Here is a 24,036-nt window from a genome sequence, read left to right on the forward strand (position 1 = left end):
AATTCTTAGAGAATATTGGAGAAACCTGCAAGATATAGGTACCAGCAAAGACTTCTTGGAAAAGACCCCGGAAGCATAGGCAGTCAAAGCCAAAATTGCCATTTGGGATTGCATCATGTTGAGAAGTTTCTGTACAGCAAAAGAAATAGTCAGGAAAGTGAAGAGGCAACGGACAGAATGGGAAAATATTTGCAAACTATGCAACAGATAAAGGGTTAATAACCAGACTCTACAAAGAGATCAAGAAACTCCACAACATCAAAACAAACAACCCACTTAAGAGATGGGCCAAGGACCTCAATAGACATTTTCAAAAGAGGAAATCCAAATGGCCAACAGGCACATGAAAAAAATATTCAAGATCACAGGCAGTTTCACCTAACCCCAGTTAGAATGGCTCACATTCAGAAATCTACCAACAACAGATGCTGGTGAGGATGCGGGGAAAAAGGGACACTAACCTACTGTTGGTGGGAATGCAAACTGGTCAAGCCACTATGGAAGTCAGTCTGGAGATTCCTCAGAAACCTGAACATAACCCTACCATTCAATCCAGCCATCCCACTCCTTGGAATTTACCCAAAGGAAATTAAATTGGCAAACAAAAAAGCTGTCTGCACATTAATGTTTACTGCAGCTCAATTCACAATAGCTAAGACCTGGAATCACCCAAATGCCCATCAACAGTAAACTGGATAAAGAAATTATGGGAAATGCACTCTATAGAATACTGTACAGCAGTCAAAAACAATGAAATCAGGTCATTTGCAACAAAATGGAGGAATCTGGAAAACACCATGCTGAGTGAATTAATCCAGTCCCAAAGGGACAAATACCATATGTTCTCCCTGATCAGTGACAACTAACTGAGCACCAAAGGGGAAACTTGTTGAAGTGAAATGGACACTATGAGAAACAGTGACTTGATCAGCCCTTGTCATCACTGTTGATGTACAATTTAATACTTTATCCCTTTTGGTATTTTTTGTTCTAGTACTATTGGTTGAACTCTGTAATTAACACACAATTATTCTTAGGTGTTTAAATTTTAACTGAAAAGTGAATCCTGTTAAATATAAGAGTGGGAATAAGAGAGGGAGGAGATCTACAATTTGAAACATGCTCATTTGAACTTGCCCCAAATGATGGGTTATAAACCTGCCAGAGGATTCCAATTCAATCCCATCAAGATTGCATGTACCAATGCCATCTCACTAGTCCAAGTGATCAATGTCAGTTCACAGCTGATCACACTGATAGGTCTAAGAGTCAAAGGGATCACACAAACAAGATTAGTGTCTGCTAATACTAACTTACAGAATAAAAATGGGCAGAACGATCCAACATGGGAAGCGGGATACACAGCAGACTCATAAAATGGCAGATGTCCTAAATAGCACTCTGGTGTCAGAATCAGCCCTTAAGGCAGTCAGATCTGGCTGAAGACCCCATGAGAGTATTTTAGGAATGGAAAGCCAAGACACTCTGGGGGAAAAAAAAAAGAAGACCTAAATGGAAGATCTCTGCGACTGAGATCCCAGTGGAAAGAATGGGGCCATCAAAGGAGATACCTTTCTCTGAAGGGAGGAGAGAACTTCCACTTTGACTATGACCCTGTCGGAATACGATCAAAGTCGGCGAACTCAAAAGGCTTCCATAGCCTCGGCAACTCATGACTAGAGCCTAGGCAGATTATTGATGCCATAAACAAGAGTGTCAAATTGTTAAGTCAACAACAGGAGTCACTTTGTCCTTACTCCTCATGTGGGATCTGTCCTTAAGGTGTTGCCCTATGTGAAGTAATGCTATAACTAGTACTGAAACAGTATTTTACACTTTGTGTTTCTGTACGGGTGCAAACTGATGAAATATTTACTCAATATATACTGAATTGATCTTCTGTATATAAAGATAATTGAAAATGAATCTTGATGTGAATGGAATGGGAGAGGGAGCTGGAGATGGGAGAGGTGCGAGTGGGAGTGAAGTTATGGGGGGAAGCCATTGTAATCCATACACTGTACTTTAGAAATTTATATTTAATAAATAAAAGTTAAAAAAATAGAAAGAAAGAAAAGAATATATTTGCAACTTAAAAAAAAGCAAAAAAACCAACAATCAGGTTATGAAATGGCCAAAGGAACTCAACAGACAGTTATACAGATGCCCAACAAATATAGGAAAAAATGTTCAACATCACAAGCTACCAGGTAAATGCAAGTCCAAACCACAATGAGATATCAGCTCACACGTATATACTGGCTAAAACCGAAAGGACAGAGAGTCACAATGAGGAGGAGGATGTGGGAAAAGGGGAACAATTACACACTGGTGGTAAAAATTTAAATTAGTGCAACTACTGTGGAAAACGATATAGATTTTTTAAGAAAATAAAAACAGACTTGTCATATGATGGAACAATTCTCTACTGATACAACCCAAAACACATGAACATATTGTATCAGAGAGATACGTTCACCACAGTATTTATTGCAGTATGCTTCATGGCAGGGAAACAAGAAATTGCCAAGGAATTCAAACATCATCAGTTGAATGGAGAATAATTCTCTATCTCTCTCTCTGTACACACACACACACACACACACACACAATGAAACAACCTTACAAATCCCTCTTTCCACAGACTTTTTCATGGACCCTCATGATGCTCTCTGCAGTACCTTAAATAACTAGAACAAATGTGGGCACATAGCAGATACTCCTTTGAAAGCCAAGAAAAATATATTTACCAAGAGAAACTCCTCTGCCCAGATTCTGACTTCTACAAGCCACAAACTTCATTCATAGGCTAAATAAGGATGTCCATGTTCCCAAGCCCCCTGTCAACCCATTTTCTTTCCAATAACCTCTTCTCCACCTCTTGGTAGTCTGCACACTTTGGTCAAATTTCCTGATTAACTCAGCTCCCATTCCACAATCCCTCCTGAAAGTTCCCTCTGCCTGCCTCCTGATATCCCTTCCCTCACTTTTCCTAAGGTTTCTCCCCAGGGCCTGTCCCAGATCTCACACTCTGATATTCTACTAGTTATTACAAGCAGACCTATTACAGCTCCTCCCTATTACAACTCTCCTCAAAGTTGCCTGCCTTCCTCCTCACAATCCTTCCATCTTCCTTTTCTATCATAGGATGGTGACATACAGACACACACTGTTTTCAGCTCCCAAAACCTTGCATGACCCAAGTTCTTCCATGCATTTAACCCTACACTCCAACTGCATGAAGTACTTGCAATCCCATTGTCCTTAGCCTGAAAATCTAAAACCCAAACAACTATTACCACGTCTCTCCAAACCAGACTCATGTTTTGTACTCTGAGTCAACACATGGCAGTTTTCCTCCCAGATTCCTTTCCCACTGCCTGGACAACCATTATTCCCTTCTTAACATGTTCTTTGGGCCTTAATTCTTGGCAAAGCCCCAGAGAATTCATTCCCCAATACCTTATTCAACTCTGTCTCTGTGGTTCCTCTATTCTAGGAACGCTAGGTCCCCACATTTCTGCCTCCACATGTATATAGGGCTCCCAACACTTGACCTTCCTTCACAAAATCTGGAAGTCCACTTTGCTGTCAGCCTGGCAGCCCAAACCCAGGGCACAGGGTTCCCTTCCCTTCCCTTCCCTCCTCTCCTCCTTGGGCCCAAGGGCTGCCATCAACAGGACGCAGCCACATCTACTAACCAGTTGCTCCTGTCCAGGATGAAGGCACAGCTGGGTTTTACAAGAAAGCAGAGCAGTCCCCAGAAATGGAAGATTACCCAGCAGCTGAACTTCAGCGTCAACTCAGTGTCCAGTTTCATATCCATGAAAATGTCTACAATAAAGTTACAAAACATTAAGAAATGGAAGATGACACACAAAAATGGAAAGATCTTCTACGCTGACTCATTAGCAAAATCAACATAATGCAAATATCCATTCTACTATAAGCAATTTACAGACAAAATGGGATCCCAAGCAAAGGTCAAATAGCATTTTGCCCAGATGGAAAGAAAACAATGCTAAAATTCATATGAAAACACAGAACATCTGAATAGAGAAAGCAACCTTATACAACATTGACAAAACTCGAAGCATCGCAATAACAGACTGCAAGACACAGCACAGGACAGTTACAATCAAAACAGCTTGCTACAGGTAAAAAAATGACATATATAACAAAGGAACAGAAAAGAAACACCTGAAATAACACACACATCTACAACTACTCTGTCTTTCAAGAAGGAGCTACAGATCAATCCCAGGTTCAAAGGACCATTTCTTTATAAAAAGGTCCTGAGAAAACTGGACCTCCACATGCACTTCTATGAAAGAAGACCCATACTTTACACCTTATACAAACAGCAACTAAAACACGTCAAGGAACAAAATCTAAAACTCAATATCATCAAATTATTAGAGAACATTGGGGAATACTGAATTACATTGGCTTAAAGAAAGATTTCTGGGACAAAATGCCAGTAGCACAATAAAAGCTGAAACAGACAAATGTGATTCCATCAAGCTGAGAAGCTTCTGCACTACAAAAGGAACACTCAGAAAAGTAAAGAGGCAACCAAAAGGATGGGAGAAACTATTTGCTAACTATGAAACTGAAAAAAGATTAATATCCAGGCCAGCGCCGCTGCTCAATAGGCTAATCCTCCACCTGCAGCACTAGCACTCTGGGTTCTAGTCCTGGTCAGGGCGACAGATTCTGTCCCTGTTGCTCCTCTTCCAGTCCAGCCCTCTGCTGTGGCCAGGAGTGCAACGGAGGATGGCTCAAGTCCTTGAGCCCTGCACCTACATGGGAGACCAGGAGAAGCACCTGGCTCCTGGCTCGGAGCAGCACGGTGTGCCAGCTGCAGCAGCCAATTGGGGGTGAACCAATGGAAAAAGGAAGACCTTTCTCTCTCTTTCCCTCTCTCTCACTGTCTAACTCTGCCTGTCAAAAAATAAAGATTAATATCCAGAATCTAAAAAGAGCAAAGTCAACCAAATGAATAAGAGAAAATAATCTGCCAACTATGAAACTTATAAAAGATTAACATCCACAATCTACAAAGAGTTCAAGGAACTCAACAGCAACAAAACAAAAATTCCATTTAAAAATAGGCAAAGGACTTGAACAGGCATGTTTCAAGAGAGGAACATCATATGGCCAACAGACACATGAAAAAAGGCTCAGGTTGCTAGCCTTCAGGATTCACCACACCACAGTCAGAATGGCTCTCATACTAAAATCAAGAAATGATATATGCTGCTGAGGATCTGGCACTATGCTACCCTAATACACTGTTGGTAGAAATGTAACCTGGGGAAGCCATTGCCTAAGACAGTATGGAGATACCTCAGAAAGCTGAAAATAAATCTACCATATGACTCAGCAATCCTTCTTCTGGTGATTTACCCCTAGGAAATGAAATCAGCAGATTTCCAGGTTTACTGCAGCTCAGTTCACAATAGCTGAGATACGGAATCAAACCTGATGTCCATGAACTGATGACAGGAAGTGGAGAGTCTCCAGAAGGGCAAGCATGCCCAGCAGATGAGGGTCAGTGTCCATTCTGCGTTAGTTTCACATCCGAGTCCTTCTTAGGAGGGGAGGTGAGGCAGACAGCTGCATCATGTCTTCTTCACACCTGAGCCCCTGCCCAGCCCCCGCTGCCTCTGAACCAGTGGATTTGCAGGGAAAACACTGCTGGGAAGCACCGGGATCCCCCATCCTTTGAGGCAGGTCCTGGGCATCTCTCTGTCCATAAACTTAAATGCAACAAGTCCATCCTGCACTCTACAAGCCTACTGAACCGCTACTGCCAATGCCAGCCAACAACGACACTGCCTTGGATATAGCCTACTTCTCCCCTAGGCCTACTATGCAAGTATCACCCAACTAACACCCATCCCTTCCTCCCAGAAACAAAGCATCAGCAGAACAGGCCGCATTGCCTTGAAGAACCAGGGGTCGCGGCCTGAGCCCCAGCCTGACATGCCTTTCCTGTGCTCACCATCATCAGGAGCACTCCAAGGGCATCGTTGCTCCCAATCCAGCCCACCAGAAGCTCAGGGCAGTGTGGAGCTCTCTACACCTCCCGGGCTAACACCCAGCCACTCCCACATGGTGCACAGCTCTGCCAAACTGCCCATGGTCAGGGCTACTGAACGGCAGATACCTGCCCAGCATCCTTGGCCTGGTCGGTGCCAGGGTTGCTGCCCAGAGTCAGACAACCAAGTACACGACGTGTTGTGCCCCTGACAGGGAGGTAGGGTCGGGACTATCACTCTGTACCTAAATTGCATTTATGAAATGCATGGAATTTGGATCTCTTAACTAAAAAACAGCATCTTACAAGAACACCTGAACTGTCTTCTCTTGGTCATTTCCTAGCCCCTCCCCTATGTCAAAATTGTAGGTGACACAGTCGCTCATCGCTTTGTCCCTGGGAACAGACTGCCTTGCTGGAAGTCCTAACTTAGAACATTTCATCCCACAACTTGCAGAATACACATTCTTCTCATCAGTTCCTGGAACTTTCTCTAGGACACAACATATGATAGGACATAAAGCAAGCCTAGAAATCTCAATAACTGAAGTAAGTTCATGCATCTTCTATGATCAAAATGGAAGGAAACGGGAAATCAACAACTCAGGAAACTCCAGAATGTATGCAAACACGTGGCGTCCGAGCAACATGCTCCTGAATGAACGGTTGGTCTTAGGAGAAATCAAAATGAAAATCCAGAAATTTCTGGAAATGACTGAAGATAACAGTACAACACTGCAAAACGTATGGGACACAGCAAATGCAATGTTAACAGGAAACTTTATAACAACTTGTGCCTACAAGATATTGGAAAGGAATCAAATAAATGAGCTTTTCAATGCATCACAAAATCTAGAAAAACAACTTATCAAAGTCCAAATTAGTAGGATGACAGAAATCATGGAAATTTGAGAAGAAATGGACAAAGCTGAAGAAATACATTATAATAAGATCATTGAGGCCAATGCTGTGGCTCAATAGGCTAATCCTCCACTTGCGACGCCGGCACATTGGATTCTATTCGCGGTTGGGGTGCCAGATTCTGTCCCGGTTGCACCTCTTCCTGTCCAGCTCCTTCCTGTGGCCCGGGAGTGCAGTGTAGGATGGCCCAAGTGCTTGGGCCCTACACCTGCATGGGTGATCTGGAGGAAGCACCTGGCTCCTGGCTTCAGATTGGTGCAGTCCACCAGCCATAGCGGCTATTTGGAGAGTGAACCAATGAAAAGGAAGACCTTTCTTTCTCTCTTTCTGTCTAAATCTGCCTGTCCAAAAAAAAAAAAAATCACTGATATGAAAATCTGGTTAAAAAATATTTTTTAGAAAATTGCTGAAAATCTCCAAAACAACAACAACAACAACAACAAAACAGGAATAAGACCCCAATCGGACGGCACACGGCTCACTAGGCTAATCTTCCACCTGCAGTGCCGGCACACCGGGTTCTAGTCCCGGTCGGGGCACCGGATTCTGTCCCAGTTGCCCCTCTTCCAGGCCAGATCTCTGCTGTGGCCAGGAGTGCAGTGGAGGATGGCCCCATTACTTGGGCCCTGCACCCCATGGGAGACCAGGAGAAGCACCTGGCTCCTGCCATCGGATCAGCGCGGTGCGCCGGCCACAGCGTGCCGGCCGTGGCGGCCATTGGAGTGTGAACCAACAACAAAAAGGAAGACCTTTCTCTCTGTGTCTCTCTCTCACTCTCCACTCTGCCTGTCAAAAAATTAAAAAAAAAAGATCCCAATCAGTAAAATCAGAAAGGAAAAACAAACTGTAATAATAGCAACCCAATAAATAAAAACAATCATCTGGAATTGCTACAATGTACTGTTTGCCAATGAATTGGACATTCTTGGGAAATCTCTCTCCCTCACTCCATAAATCTGCCTTTCAATTAAATACATATTTAAAAAACATAATTATTTCAATAGATGAAAACAGCTGGAAAATATGCAAAAACCTTTCAGAACGAAAACCTCAGGGAAACTGACAACAGAAAGAACAATCCTCTACACAATCAAGGCAATTTATGTCAAACCGACTGATAGCATCTTATGAATGGGGACAAGTTGGAAGCATTCCCAACTATGATCTGGAATCAGACAAGAATATACCCTCATTATTGCTATTCAATATAGATCTGGAAGTTTAGGAGCCATTAGGCAAGAAAAAGAAATCAAATGGATACAAATTGGGAAGGAGGAAGTCAAACTATCCCTCTTTCAAAAGGACATGATTTTATAAATGGGGAAACCAAGAGACTCCACCATGAGACCATTAGAACTAATAATAGAGTTTGGAAAAGTGAGAGGATAGAAAATCAACACACAAAATCAATAGAATTTGTATAAACACAATATCAGGGCTGAGAAACAACTTCGAAGATCCATTCCATTCACAATAGCTACTAAAATTTAAATACCTTTGAATAAAGGTATCCAAGGAGCTTGAAGATTTAAAAAGCAACTCCAATACTTTTACAACTATTTCAAAATAATAAACTGGAAGGAGTAGGATTCAACTCTAACAAACACTTTTTGAGAGGCTGGCATTACTTTAACCACAAAAGATAACAAAACATGAAATACAAAGAAAACTGAAGGCCTATATCCATAATGAAAAAGATGCAAAGATTCTCAACAAAATTCTAGCCTAACAAAACCAAAACCACATGCTGAAGCTCACGCAAAACCTTCAATTGGAATTTATCTCAGAAATGCCATGATCTTCCACAATTGCAAATTAATACACATGATGAATTTTATCAAAATAATGGAAGAATAAAACCACATTGTCTGGGCTGGCACTGTGTTACAGGGTGTTAAAACCACAACACACAACGCCGGCATCTCATATGGGTGCCATTTAGCATCCAGGCTGCTCCACTTTCAATCCTGCTCCCTCCTAACATGCCTGGGAAAATGTCGGAGGATGTCCCAATTAGCTGGGGCCATGCAGCCACATGGGAGACTAGGAAGAAGGTTCTGGATCCTGATGGCTCAGTTTGGCCATCAAGGTCTTTTGGGGAATGAACTAGCAAACAGAAGACCTCTCTCCCTCCCTCCCTCTCTTTTGCTCTTGCTCTACCTGTATCTCTCTGTATAAATCTTGAAAACAAATGAAATAAATCTTTTGAAAACCACATCATCTAATTAGATACAGATATCAGAAGAATAAAAAAATGATTAAAAAACTACACAAAATATACACAGAAGGAATACATATCAAAATCATAAAGGCTATGTATGACAAACCAACAGCCAATGTCATGCTGGATGGGGAGAATGTGAAATCATTTTGTCAAACATATAACAACACAAGGATGTCCCTTTTACCACTCTTACTGAATGCAGTCTCCATATGGGAGACCTGGAAGAAGCTCCTGACTGCTAGCTTTGGATCAGCCCATGACTGGGCCCTGTGGCCATTTCAGGAGCAAACCAGTAGATGGAAGACCTCTATCTCTGTGTTTCCCTATCTCTGCATCTCTGCCACTTATTTGAATAAAAGATCACTACACAGCTCACGTGGAACTTGCCCACCCTACCTTTAACTGATGAAGAATTAAGAGTGGGAACAAGAGAAGGAGGAAGAAGAAGGATGGGAGTGTAGGCTTCAGAGATGCTAGCATGGAAAGTAGTATCAGTATGTTTGAATCTGTATATAAGAAATACATGAAATTTGCATACCTGATATAAAATTTTAAAAAGTAGATAATCTTCTAACCAGACTAACAAAAATGATAAAAACTCCAGTAAATAAAATTACAGACAAAAGAGCAGAGATTATAATCAACATCACTGAAACACAAGATTTCAGAGAAATTCCTATTCAGTACTGTATGCCAATAAACTGGAAAACTAGAAGAAATGGAGAAATCCCTGGATAACAAATACACGTAACCTACTAAGATTAAATCCAGAAGATATAGACAACCTAAAAAGACTCATAAAAATCAATGAAAACTAAACCACCCACCAAAAACACTGCTAGAACTGACTAAATAAATAAGTTAAAGGTTACAAATAAACATACCTTGTAACCAGCAGTCCTGTCCTCCAGCACAAGCCCAGCCACCCGCTTCTCGACTTCCCACAGCTGAGCCGCCGCACGCCCCCATGGCCGCCCAGCCTGCGGACATGAGTGTCTACACTGCTCGGAGGAGCCAGGACCCCCCCCCCCCCCACGAGGTCCCAGGCCTCTCATTGTTTCATAAGAAAAACTCACCTTCACTCCCGCACTCTCCGGGCCAGTACCGCTGCCGAAAACGCCGCCATCAGCCAACAATTCTGGCAGCCGACGACATGCCGCCACCACCAGATAACATCGTCTTGACAGCCACCAGGCTGACTGCGCAAGCGCCAGCCATCTAGGACCCGCCTCTTCCTCCCAGTAATCACAGCGGCACCGGAAGCGGCCAGGCATGTCAAAAACATGGGCGACAGCTGTCTTGGCTCCACGCTAAGACTGTGTTGATCTCCGGTGTGCTCCAGGTAAGAAACCTTTTCCAGTACAAAAAAAGAAAAAAACCTGTCATTTGCAAAAAGAACAAAAAAGATGCAACTGTAAAACCTTACACTTTGTAAAATAAGCCTTTCCAAAAAAAGACAAATATCGTATATTCTCCCTGATCTGTGGTAATGTGGTAACAGAGTACCTAAAAGGTGATCTATGTTAGTGATATTGATACTTTGACATACAATGATTTAGACAACTCTTGTCTTGCAGATAGAATGATTTTAAACAAACCATGTCTTGCCTCTTCAGGAACGGATGTTTTTAATTCTTTCAAACTGTTGAATTCTTTACATAGTGTAGGCTTTATATTATGAGTATAAAATAATTGAAAATAGATTTTTGTATTAAATAAGAATGGGATGGAGGATGAAGAGGGATGGGAAATAGGGCCGGTGCTGTGGCAAAGCAGGTTAACACCCTGGCCTGGAGCACCATGGCTGGGAAAGAACTTCTAAGATCAATCCCATTCACAATTGGAACAAAAAAATTAAATACCATGGAATAAATTTAATCGAGAATGCCAAAGATGTCTACTATGAAAATTAGCAAACTTAGTGAAAGAAACAGAATACACAGAAAATGGAAAAAGCTTTAATATTCAAGGACTAAAATAATCAATATAATCAAAATGTCCATAGTACCAAAAGCAATTTACCAATTCATGTGATCCCAATTAAAATGCCAATTACATTCTTTTCAGATCTAGGGGAAAAAGATACTAAAATTCAAATGGAAACTCAAGAGGCCCAGAATAGCTAATGGAATCTTATATGTGAAAAAAAGCCAGAAGCATCACAATACCAGAATTCAAGACATACTTCAGGACAGTTACAAACAAAACAGCCTGATACTGGTAAAGAATACACATGTGGACCAATGGAGCACAATAGAAACTCCAAAAACTCAATCCACACATCTACAAATAATTTATCTTTGACAATGGATCTAAAATCCAACCATGTGACAAGGTCAGTCTCTTCAAAAAATGGTGCATAAAAGGTGGATCTCCCATGGAGAAGTATGAAAATAAAAACCTACCTTATTCTTACAAAAAAAACAACTCAAAAAAGGATCAAAGACCTAAATGTACAACCTAATACCATCAAATTCTTAGAGAACATTGTGGAAATGATGCAAGACATTGCCAGATGCAGACTTCTTGGAACCCAGACGTACAGGCAATAAAAGCAAAAACACACAAATGGGATTACATCAAGCTGAGAAGCTTTTGTACTGTAAATGAAAACTCAGCAAAGTGAAGGGCAACTGACAGAATGAGAGAAAATATATGCAAACTATGACCTGATAAATTGTTAATATCCAGAATGTATAAAGGGCTCAAGAAACTCAACAACAACAAAACAAACAATGCAGTTAAGAATGGGCAACAGACTTGAACAGACATTCTTCAAGGAAGGAAATGCAAATGACCAACAGACACAGGAAAAAATGCTCAGGATCACTAGCCATTAGGGAAATGCAAAACGAAACCACAATGAAGTTTCACCTCACCACAGTTAGAATGGTTTGCATACAGAAATCAACAAACAACAAATGTTGGAAAGGATGTGGCAAAACAGTACACTAGTGGCCAGTGCCGTGGTGCATGAGGTGAATCCTCATCCTGCAGTGCTGGCATCCCATATGGGCACCGGATCTAATCCCAGTTGCTCATCTTCCAGTAGAGTTCTCTGCTGTGGCCCAGCAGTGCAGTGGAGGCTGGCCCAAGTCCTTGGGCCCTTCAACCACATAGGAGACCAGGAGCAAGCACCTGGCTCCTGGCTTCGGATTGGCGAAGCACGCTGGCCACAACACACAGGCTGTAGCGGCCACTTTGGTGGTGAACCAATGGAAAAGGAAGACCTTTCTCTCTGTCTCTCTCTTTAACTCTGCCTGTCAAAAAAAAAAAAAAAGAAGAAGAAGATGGCCCAGGTCCTTGGGCCCCTGCAACCACGTGGAAGACCTGGAAGAAGGGAAGAAGATCATGGTTCAGAACTTTGGATCAGCTCAGCTCTATCCATTTTGGCCATTTGAGGAATGAACAAGCACAGGGAAGACCTCTCTCTATCTCTATACCTCTTTCCATAATTCTGTCTTTCAAATAAGTAAAAGTAGGCCGGCGCCGCGGCTCACTAGGCTAATCCTCCGCCTAGCGGCGCCGGCACACCGGGTTCTAGTCCCGGTCGGGGCGCCGGATTCTGTCCCGGTTGCCCCTCTTCCAGGCCAGCCCTCTGCTGTGGCCAGGGAGTGCAGTGGAGGATGGCCCAGGTGCTTGGGCCCTGCACCCCATGGGAGACCAGGAAAAGCACCTGGCTCCTGGCTCCTGCCATCGGATCAGCGTGGTGCGCCGGCCGCAGCGCGCCAGCAGCAGCGGCCATTGGAGGGTGAACCAACGGCAAAGGAAGACCTTTCTCTCTGTCTCTCTCTCTCACTGTCCACTCTGCCTGTCCAAAAAAAAAAAAAAAAAAAAAAAAAAAAAAAAAAAAAATCAAATAAGTAAAAGTAAACCTTAAAAAAATTAAAGGAAACAATAATATTGCGTTAGTCTAGTTTTAATGATCTGTGATTACTTTTATTTAGGGTGTATGGGTAAAATGGTCATTTTTACACTCAACTGATTATATTTGCTGCTTATATTACCACTAACCTAGGGTTTCTGCTTTTTCATTATTTTTAGATTTACTTTATTCATTAGAAAGACACCGTTACATACAGAGAGAAAGAGGGAGAGATCTTCCATCTGCTGGTTCACTTCTCAAATGGCCAAGACAGCCAGGACTGGGCCAAAATGAAGCCAGGAGCCAGGAGCGTTTCCCAGGTCTCCCACTGGGGTGCAAAGTCACGGGCACTTGGGCTGTCCTCTGCTTCTTTCCCAGGTGCATTAGCATGGAGCTGGATCAGAAATGGTGTAGGGACCTGCGCTGTGGCATAACGAGTAAGGGTGCTTCTGATCCAGCTCTCTGCTATGGCCTGGGAAAGCAGTGGAACATGGCCCAAGTCCTTGGGTACCTACCCCTACATGGGAAGACCCTGAGAAAGCTCCTGGCTCCTGGCTTCGGATCAGTGAACCCCCAGCCATTGTGCAGTTCTGGGAATGAACCCATGGATGGAAGACGTCTCTCTCACTCTCTCTGCCTCTGCTTCTCTATACCACTGTCTTTCAAATAAATGAATACATCTTGGAAAAAAAAGAAGTGGAGTAAATGGGACTTGAACCAGCGCCCGTATGGGATGCCAAACATTGCCCCCACCTCATTTTCTAGTTCTTAAATTTCTTATTTGATAAAGCATTTAGCCTTTTTCCTCTAAAGCAAATTTAAAAACTATCCAAAAACGATGAAAGTAAGGAAGTAAGGAAGAGAGGGACAAAAGGAGAAAGAAAGCAAGAGGTACACTGGGAGAGATAGTGTTGGAAGGAGAGCAGAAAGAAGGGAATGTCGCTTTATTCTCAGTATTGTTCTATAAAATATATTGAAGAAATTTTTAGCCAAAAAAACAAATACATCCACTGGAGACAATATCAATGTTTGATGGAAATTTACATAAAATAGGTAAGCACTCACATTACAGGAAAATTTAATATATTAAATGTGTATGTTCATAAAATTCTGTACTTGGAAAATCCTATATGACTTTTATCAAATTGTAAGCTCGAAAATCTTTCTGCAGAAATAACCTAAAAAGTAAGAGTATAAAAGCTATATAATTCAGAATAAGTATGACACAAAAATAACACTGCATTGTAAAGAATGACACATCCTATAAAGTAAAACCTAAGAAAGAATTTGCATTCCTAATAAATGTGACAGTGTGAAACAAAAACACATGTTTTAATGGATCACAAAAGCAAATGGAGGCCGGCGCCGCGGCTCACTAGGCTAATGCTCTGCCTTGTGGCGCCGGCACACTGGGTTCTAGTCCCGGTCGCCCCTCTTCCAGGCCAGCTCTCTGCTGTGGCTCAGGAAAGCAGTGGAGGATAGCCCAAGTGCTTGGGCCCTGCACCCCATGGGAGACCAGGAGAAGCACCTGGCTCCTGCCATCAGATCAGCAGGGTGCACCGGCTGCAGCACACTGGCCGCGGTGGCCATTGGAGGGTGAAGCAACGGCAAAGGAAGACCTTTCTCTCTGTCTCTCTCTCTCCCTGTCCACTCTGCCTGTAAAAAATAAAAATAAAAAAAGCAAATGGAAATATCAGAGACGGAAAAATCAAATGAGGAATAGGAAGTACTACAAAATATACATTGCAACATAAGGCGAAGATATTTCAAGAACTCCTACCTGGTAAATTCCTGCAGGACTCGAGTCATCCCCAGCCCCCAAACAACAATCAGAACAAAAACTCCATGAAAGCAGAAGCTTTCACACAGAGCTGCCTAGAAGGATATGGAAAACATGCACCACGACAAAGCTGTGTGCAGTTCATCAAAATGTCTTGAAAGACAACAAACTCACAACTGCTTCTTTCCACAAACTTTTCAAAGTACCTCACGTTGGCCCCTGCATTACATTAAATAACGAGAACAAATGCTGGCACATAACAGAAACATCTTTGAAAGACAAGAAATACACCTTTACCAAGACAGAGTCCTCTGCCCAAATTCAGACTTCTGTAAGCTGCCCTCAAGCCTCAAATTTCAATCCAGGCTTGATCAGGTTCTTGTCTTCCTAAGCACAACACCAATCCAGTTTTCTCCCAGATAAGCCTCTCCCATCCCTGGTATTCCAGAAACCTTTGTCGAAGTTTCCTGATTGATCGTGCACCCATACCACAGTCCCTAAGAAAGACCACACCACACCCATCACCATTTTCTTACCCTCATTTTCCTAGGGTTTTTGCCCATATGCTGTCCCAGGTCTAACACTCGGAAACTCCACCAGTTCTACTAGTAGACCTACCAGCTCCACCCTATTACAACTCTACTGAAAGTCACCCGACCTCCTCCATACACTCCTTCCATTTCCCTGTCTATATCACAGAGTGGTAATATACAGAAATTACCTGATTTCAGCTCCCAACTCCTTGCATGCCCCAGGTTCTTCCATGAAATCTAACCCTCCACTCACACCACACTAAATACCTCCATCCCGTCATTCTTAGGCCTGCAATCTCAAACCCAAACTTTTATTAACACGTCTCTCCAAACCAGACTTCTTGGGTTTTGTACTCTGACTCAACAGCACACACTTGTCCTCCAGGTCTCCCTCCCATTTCCTGGATACCCAAGTATTCCCCTATTACCATGTTCTTTGGCCCCTAATGCTCTGCAGTGCCTGGGGGAACTCATTCCCCAACATCCTACCCACCCCTGTTTCCATGCTCTCACACTCTATTGAAGCCCACCAGGCCCCTGCATTTCTCCCCATGCCTGTGGGGCTACCCCACATGACCCTCCCTGCCATGGGAATGACGTCCACATCTCTCTGCATTGGCCACCCAACTCCAGGGAACAGGCTGTCCCTTCCCTTCCCCTCGGGCACCCAGGCTATAGCCACCACTGGGGCGGCCACATCTGCTCACCAGTTGCTCCTCTCCAGGAAGAAGGCCCAGCTGGCGTTGAGCAGGAAACTGTGCAGTCTCTCCGGGAATGGGAGATTACTTGGCAGCTGAGCTTCAGCGTCCACTCTGGGTTAGTTTCACATCCAGGTCCTCTGGGAGGGAGGAGGGGAGGCAGACATCTGCTTCTCGGCTTCTTCATGGCTGAGACGCTGCCCACCCCCGCTGCCTCCGAACCTGTGGATTTCTGGGAGAACGCTGCTGGGAAGTCCCAGGATCCCGTCTCCTTTGAGGCAGCCCCTGGGCATCTCTGACCTGTAAGCTAAATGAGCAAGTGCCATCCAACTAACACCTCCCCCTTCTTCCCAGGAAACACAGTGTCAGTGGAGGAGGCCGAGCTACCTTGATGAACCAGGGGAAGTGTCCTTAGGTCTAAAATGGCACTGTGTCCCTGTGCTCATAATGATCAGGAAAGCTCCAGGGACATCATCGATCCAGATCCAGCCGATCAGAAGCTCAGGGCAGTGGGGAGCTCTGTAGACCTCCGAGATAACACAGAGCCACTCCTGTTGGTGCAGCACTCTGCCAAACTACCCGTGCTCAGGGTACTGAATGGAGGATACCTGCCCAGCATCTTTGGCCTAGTCGGAGGCTGGGGCTGCTGCCCGGAGTCAGACAAGCAGGGCTGGTGCTGTGTTACACCACGTTAAAGCCACGGCATTCAGTGTTGTCTTTCCATGTCGGTGCCAGTGTGTGTTCTGGCTGCCCCACTTCCAATCCAATGCTGCCTGGGGAAGCAGCGGAGGATGTCCCAATTCTTTGGGCCCCTGCAGCCACATGGGAGACCCAGAAGAAGGTCTTGGATCCTGACTTCATATTGGCTCAGTTTGGCCATCACGGTCATTCCAGGAGTGTACTGGCAAATGGAAGACCTCTCTTACTCTCATACTCTCCCACTCTCTCAATCTCATTCACCTGCACTTGTTCTGTTTCTCTCTAATTCTTTTTTTTTATTTTATTGATTTTTTTTGACAGGCAGAGTTAGACAGTGAGAGGGAGAGACAGAGACAAAGGTTTTCCTTCTGTTGGTTCACGTTCCAAATGGCCACTATGACCAGCGCTACACCAGTCCAAAGGCAGGAGCCAGCTGCCACCTCCTGTTCTCCCACGCGGCTGCAGGTGACCAAGCACTTGAGCCATCCTTCACTGCCCTCCTGGGCCACAGCAGAGAGCTGGACTGGAAGAGGAGCAGCTGGGAATAGAACCTGGTGCCCATATGGGATGCCGGCATTACAGGCGGAGGATTAGCCAAGTGAAACACATTGCTGGCCTTCTCTCTAATTCTTAGAAATAAATGAAATAAATGTTTTTATTAAAAAACCTGACATTATTATCTCATTAGATAGAGAAATAACCTGCAGGATCCAATCCCATTCATGATAAAAAAAAAACTTCCACAAAGTAGGTATAAAAGGAATAGGCATCAAAATCTTAAAGGCTATGTATCACAACTCAACAGCCAATGCCATGCTGGATGGGCAAAAAGTGAAAGCATTTTGGTCAAACATGTAACAACACAAGGATATCCCCTTTTAAAATTCTTACTGAATGCAGTACTGTAAATTTTCACAAGAGAAAGAAAGGAGAAGAAAGAAATAAACAGCACCAATGTTATAAAAGAGAAAGTGAAATTCTAAAAGCTTACAGATGGCATGATATGGTACCAGAAAAAAACTAAAACAATCCACCGAAAACACTGCTAGAACTGGTGAAACAATTAAGTGAAGTTTCAGGTTATGAATAAACATAGTGTGTAAGCAGCAGTGTTTATACATTAATGATGAACTCACTGACAGAGCAATCAACAAATATCCCAAGGACAATAACCACATAAATAAAAAGTTTAGGAAAAAATTTAACCAAAGAAGTCAAAGAGCTCTAAATGAAAATCACCATACACTGATGAAAGAAATCACCAGGGACACAAAAAATGGAAAGATATCCCTTTCGGTGGATTTGAAGAATCAGTATAATTAAAATCTCTACCTTGCCTAATGCTACCTAAAGATTCAATTAAATTTTCATCAAAACACCAATGACGTTTTTTACAGAATTATATACCACAAACCTATAATTCAAATAAAATCACAGAAGATGCAGAATAGATAAGGTGTTTCTGAGCAAAAAGTGAAACAAAGTTAGCCTGGATACCTCACAACACCTGATTCAAAGCATTCTACAAATGACACTAAACAAAATATCATAGCACTTGCATAAAAAGTGACACACAGACCAATGGAAGAGAACAAGGCGAGCTCCAATATTAATCAAAATATGTTCAATACCATATTTTTACAAAAGGTCTCAGACCATCCATTGGAGTTCTTCAACAAGTGGTGTTGCCAAAAATGGATGTATTTGTGTCGAAGATTGAAATTAGATTCATAACTCCAACAAAATATAAAAATCAACTCAAAATGGATCAGAGACCTAAATCTAAGACCCAGGACTTGAAGCTTTTTGAAGGAAATACAAAGAAAGCTCCAAGACACTGGAATAGGGGATGACTCTTAGACAAGACCCTCAAAGCCCAGGCAGCTAAAGCAAAACCAAACAAATGGGATCAAATGAAATGAAAAGCTTTGCACAGCAAAGGAAATCATCATAGAGTGAAGAGACATTCACAAGAATGACCAAAGGATACTTGTCAGCAACCTATATGAAAAGGGTTAATATCAGGAATACATCTGCAACTTTAAAAAAAACACCAATAAAAAACCCAACCAATCCAGTTATGAAGTAGCCAAAGGAGCTCAACAGACAGTTCCCCATCGATATACAGATGGCCAAGAAATACAGGAAAAATGCGCAACATCACAAGCTATCAGGGAGATGCAAATCCAACCCACAATGAGATATCATACATACATACTGGCTAAAACCCAAAGGACAGAGAGTCACAATGAGGAGGAAGATGTGGGAAAAGGGAAAAACTTACCCACTGGTGGTAAAAATGTAAATTAGTGCAGATGCTGTGGAAAACGGTATGGAGATTTCTTAAAAAACCAGACAGACTTGCCATACGATATGGAGCAATCCCTCTACTGACTATAACCCAAAACACATGAACGTATTGTATCAGAGAGATACGTCCACCACAATATTTATTGCAGTATGCCTCACGGCAGTGAAAACAAGAAACTGACGAAGTCTTCTAACATCATCGTTGAATGGGTAAGAATAATACTATACACACACACACACACACACACACAGTGAAACAACCTTACAAATCCCTCTTTCCACAAACTTTTTCAAGGACCCACATGATGCTCTCTGCATTACCTTAAGTAACTAGAACAAATGTGGGCACATCACAGACACTCCTTTGAAACCCAAGAAAAGCAAGTTTACCAAGAGAAAGTCCTCTGCTATAATTCTGACTTCTACAAACTGAATACAAGCCACAAACTTCATTCCCAGGCTAAGTCAGGTTCTCCATGTACCTAAGCCCCCTATCAACACTTATCTGATTTCAACTAAGATCTTCTCCATCTCTTGGTAGTCGGGAGACTTTGGTCAAATTTCCTGATTAACTCAGCACCCATTCCCCAGTACCTTCTGAAAGGTCCCTCTGACCACCTCCTGATACCCTTCCCCTCACTTTAACTAAGGTTTCTCCCCAGGCCCTGTCCTGGATCTAACACTCTGATGCTCCACTAGTTCTTACAAGTAGATCTACCAGCTCCTCCCTATTACAACTCTCCTCAAAGTCACCTGCCTTCCTCCCCACAATCCTTCTATTTTCCCTTTCTATCACTGGATGGTGACATACAGAAATAACCTGTTTCCAGCTCCCAAAACCTTGCATGAACCAGGTTCTTCCATGGCATCTAACCCTCCACTCCCGCTGCATGAAGTACTTGCAATCCCATCGTCCTTAGCCTGAAACTCTAAAACATCACAACTATTACCACGTCTCTCCAAAGCAGACTTCTTATCTTTTGTACTCTGAGTCAACACATGCAGTTTTCCTCCCAGGTCTCCCTCCCACTGCCTGGAGACCCAGTCTTCCCATATTAACATGTTCTTTGGCCCCTAATTCTCTGCAGCGCCCGAGGGAACGCATTCACCAACATCTTATTCACCTCTGTTTCTGTGGCCAACACTCTATTCTAGGAATGCTAGGCCCCCACATTTCTGTCTCCACATGTCTATAGGGCTCCCCGACTTGACCCTCCTTCCCAAAGCTTGGAAGTCCACCTTGCTCTCAGCCTCGCCAGCCCAACTCCAGGGAACAGAGGTCCCTTCCTTTCCCTTCTCCCCCCCTTGGCCCAAAGGCTGCCATCTACAGGACACAGCCACGTCTACTAACCAGTTGCTCCTGTCCAGGGTGAAGGCCTAGCCGGGTTTTACAAGGAAGCTGAGCAGGCTCCAGAAATGGAAGATTACCCAGCAGCTGAACTTCAGCGTCAACTCGGTGTCCAGTTTCATATCCATGAAAATGTCTACAATGAAAGTTAGTAAACATTAAAGAAATGGAAGAAGACACACAAAAATGGAAAAATCTGCCATGTTCATTCATTGGTAAAATCGACAAAATGAAAATTTCCATTCTACCATAAGCAATTTAGAGACACAATGGGATCCCAACCAAAGGACAAATAACATTTTACCCAGATAGAAAGAAAACAATGCTGAAATTCATATGAAAACACAGAACATCCAAATACTGAAAGTAACCTTACACAACATTGACAAAACTCAAAGCGTCGCAATAACAGATTGTAAGACACAGAACAGGGCAGTTACGATCAAAACAGCTTGGTACAGGCAAAAAAAAAAATGACATATAGAACAATGGAACAGAAAAGAAACACCTGAAATAACGCACACATCTACAATTACTCTGTCTTTAAAAAGTGCTAAAGATCAATCCCAGGTGCAAAGGACAGTTTCTTCAAAAAATGGTGCTGAGAAAACTGGACCTCCACATGCAGAACTCTGAAAGAAGCCCGATACCTTACACCTTATACAAAAAGCAACTAAAAACACTTCAAAGAACAAAATCTAAAACTGAGTATCATCAAATTACTAGAGAACACTAGTCCACTATGGGTACAGGTTCACATCCGTGTCCTCTGTGGGGGGAGGGAGGCTGACACCAGCGTCTCGGCTTCCTCACAGTTGAGCTCCCAGCCACCCCCGCTGCCTCCAAACCTGTGGATTTGGGGAGAGAACACCGCTGGGAAGCCCCGGATCCCGCATCCTTTGAGGCAGGCCCTGGGCATTTCACTGTCCATAATCTCAAAAGCAGCAAATCCCTCCCGCACTCTCCAAGCCTCCCGTGCCGCTGTTGCCAATAACACTGCCAGCCTACCACGACGCCACTCCCGCAGACATCTACTTCTCCCCGAGGCCTACTGTGCAAGCGCCATCCAACTAACACCCGCCCCTTCCTCCCAGAATACACAGCGTCAGTGGAAGAGGCCGCACTGCCTTGATTAACCAGGGGCAGCGACCTGAGCCCCAGCCTGGCATGACTGCCCTGTGCTCACCATGACCAAATGCGCTCTAAGATCATCGTTGCTCCCAATCCAGCCCATCAGAAGCTCAGGGCAGTGTGGAAGTCTCTAGACCTCCAGGCTGACACCCAGCCACCCCTGCATGGTGCAGCGCTTTGCCAAACTGCCCCTGGTCAGGGTACTTAACAGCAGATACACGCCCAGTACCCTTGCCATTGTCTGTCCTGGGGCTGCTGCCAGGAGTCAACCAAGTGCACGATGTGTTACGCTCTGGACAGAGAGGTAGGGTGGTGACAATCACTGTGTACCTAAATTGCATTTATGAAATGCATGGAATTTGGATCTCTTAAATAAAAAACATATCTTATTAGAACACCTGCACTGTCTTCTCTTGGTCATTTCCTCGCCCCTCCCCTTATGTCACAACTGTAGGTGACTCAGTCGCTCATCACTTTCTCCCTGGGAACAGACTGCCTTGCTGGAAGTCCTAACTCAGAACTTTTCATCCCACACTTGCAGAATACACATTCTTCTCATCAGCCCCTGGAACTTTCTCTAGGACACAACATATGATAGGCCATAAAACAAGCTTAGTAAACTCAGTAACTGAGATCATTTCATGCATCTTCTATGACCAAAATTCAAGGAAATGGGAAATCAACAACTCAAGAAACTCCAGAACATATGCAAACACATGGAGACCAAACAACATGCTCCTGAATGAATGGTGGGTCGTAGGAGAAATCAAAATGGAAATCAAGAAATTTCTGGAAATGACTGAAGATAACAACAGCACAACACAGCAAAACGTATGGGACACAGCAAATGCAACGTTAAGAGGACACTTGATAACAACTTGTGCCTACCACAAGATATTGGAAAGGCATCAAATAAATGAGCTTTTCAATGCATCACAAAACCTGGAAAACCAACAATATCAAACTCCAAATTAGTAGGATGACAGAAATCATGGAAATTTGAGAATAAACAAAGTTGAAGCAAAAACATTACAAAAGATCACTGAAATGAAAAGCTGATTAAAAAAATTTTTTTACAAAATTGCTGAAAATCTCCAAAACAAACAAACAAACAAAAAAACAGGAATAAGACCCCAATCAGTAAAATCATAAACAAAAAACAAACTGTAATAACAGAAACCCAATAAATAAAAAAAAAATCGGGAATTACTACAATGTACTACAATGTACAATGTACTACAATGTAACCCAAAACACTGCTAGGACTGGTGAAACAATTAAGTGAAGCTACAGGTTACAAATAAACATACTGTAGAAACAGCAGTGTTTAATACATTAAAGATGTATTAAAGCTCTATAATCAAAATTACCATATCTTGATAAAAGAAATCACCAAGAACAGAAATAATGAAATGATTTTTTTTTGATGGATTTGAAGAATGAGCATCATTAAAATGTCTACGTTGGCCGGCGCCACAGCTCAATTGGCTAATCCTCCACCTGCGGAGCCGGCACACCAGGTTCTAGTCCCGGTTGGAGCGCCAGATTCTGTGGCAGTAGCTCCTCTTCCTGTCCAGCTCTCTGCTGTGGCCCAGGAGTGCAGTGGAGGATGGCCCAAGTCCTTGGGCCCTGCACCCGCATGGAGACCAGAAGAAGCACCTGGCTCCTGGCTTCGGATCAGCGTGGTGCACCGGTCACAGCGTGCCGGCCGCAGCGGCCATTGGGGGGTGAACCAAAGGTAAAAGGAAGACCTTTCTCTCTCTGTCTCTCTCTCTCACTGTCCACTCTGCCTGTCAAAAACAATGTCGACCTTACCTAATGCAATATAAAAATTCAATTAAATTGTTATCAAAATATCAATGACATTCTTTGTGGAAAAACCAAAAAAAATGCCTAAAATTCATACAAATCACAGAAGATCCAGAACAGCTCAGGGGTTCCGTACCAAAAAACAAAACAAAACAAAAGTTCCTGGATGCCTCACAACACCTGATTCAAAGCATACTACAAATCAACACTAATTAAAACATCACAGCAGTGGCATAAAATGTGACACATTGACCAATGGAAAAAAAACAATGCAAGTCCCAAAATTAATACCAATATGTAGAGACATCTGATTTTTGATAAAAGGTCTCAGATACTCACTGCTGTAAGGAAAATCTCCTCAAAAACTGGTGTTGGCAAAACTGCATTTATGTACAAGATTGAAATTAGATCCATTACTCACAGAAAAGAAGAAAATCAACTCAAAATGGATCAAGGACTTAAATGTAAGACTAGGGACTATGAAGCTTTTGGAAACAAATGTAGAGTAAGTACTAGAAGACACTTAAGTACAGATTGACTCTTAGAAAAGACCTTCAGGGCAAAGCAACAAATCAAAACTAATCAAATGGGATTATATGAAAGTCAACAGCTTATGGACAGCAAAGGAAATCATCAATAAAGAGTCCTCCAACAGAATGAGCAAAAATATCTGTG

General features: G+C 43.0%; 1 protein-coding gene across 4 annotated transcripts in view; it reads right to left on the bottom strand.

Moving 5' to 3' along the window:
- Positions 1 to 24,036, bottom strand: part of LOC108175467 (glutamate receptor ionotropic, NMDA 2A) — a 290,700-nt gene that overhangs the window by 11,510 nt on the left and 255,154 nt on the right. For 3 of the 4 annotated variants that reach the window (XM_070064532.1, XM_070064531.1, XM_070064530.1), the window contains 3 exons: positions 20,425 to 20,557; positions 16,074 to 16,204; positions 10,265 to 10,539 (listed from right to left, as the gene is read on the bottom strand). The exons of the other annotated variant lie outside the window; for it this stretch is intronic. The gene's annotated coding sequence lies outside the window, so the exon portion shown is untranslated. The remainder of the gene's footprint in view (positions 1 to 10,264; positions 10,540 to 16,073; positions 16,205 to 20,424; positions 20,558 to 24,036) is intronic. 4 annotated transcript variants of the gene reach the window in all.

The sequence above is a fragment of the Oryctolagus cuniculus genome, chromosome 19 (genome assembly GCF_964237555.1).
Source record: "Oryctolagus cuniculus chromosome 19, mOryCun1.1, whole genome shotgun sequence".
Taxonomy (NCBI): Eukaryota; Metazoa; Chordata; class Mammalia; order Lagomorpha; family Leporidae; genus Oryctolagus; species Oryctolagus cuniculus.